This window comes from Limulus polyphemus, unplaced genomic scaffold (assembly GCF_000517525.1).
Source record: "Limulus polyphemus unplaced genomic scaffold, Limulus_polyphemus-2.1.2 Scaffold50713, whole genome shotgun sequence".
Classification (NCBI taxonomy): domain Eukaryota; kingdom Metazoa; phylum Arthropoda; class Merostomata; order Xiphosura; family Limulidae; genus Limulus; species Limulus polyphemus.
The window spans coordinates 1-365 of NW_013716323.1; the positions used below are offsets into that span (position 1 = coordinate 1).

The 365-nt window shown below is 39.7% G+C and overlaps 1 long non-coding RNA gene across 1 annotated transcript; it reads right to left on the bottom strand.

Moving 5' to 3' along the window:
• Positions 1–43: 43 nt before the first annotated feature.
• LOC111084424 lies at positions 44–365 on the bottom strand. The gene is made up of 3 exons (XR_002609550.1): positions 327–365; positions 201–286; positions 44–161 (listed from the first exon to the last, which is right to left on the bottom strand). It is a non-coding gene; the product is annotated as an uncharacterized LOC111084424 (long non-coding RNA).

A 365-nucleotide genomic window follows, 5' to 3' on the forward strand; every position in this document is an offset into this window, starting at 1 on the left:
ACCTTCCATTAGTTAACCACTTTATAGGGTTACCTTAGTTAGTAAACCACTTTGTAGGGGCCCCTTAGTTAGTACTTTCCATTAGTAAACCACTTTGTAGGATCCCCTTAGTTAGTACCTTCCATCAGTAAACCACTTTGTTGGGTCCCCCTAGTTAGTACCTTCCATTAGTAAACCACTTTGTAGGATCCCCTTAGTACCTTCCATTAGTAAACCACTTTGTAGGGTCCCCTTAGTTAGTACCTTCCATTAGTATATCCCTTTGTAGGATCCCCTTAGTTAGTACCTTCAATTAATATATCTCTTTTTTAGGATCCCCTTAGTACCTTCCATTAGTAAACCACTTTGTTGGGTCCCCTTAGTTA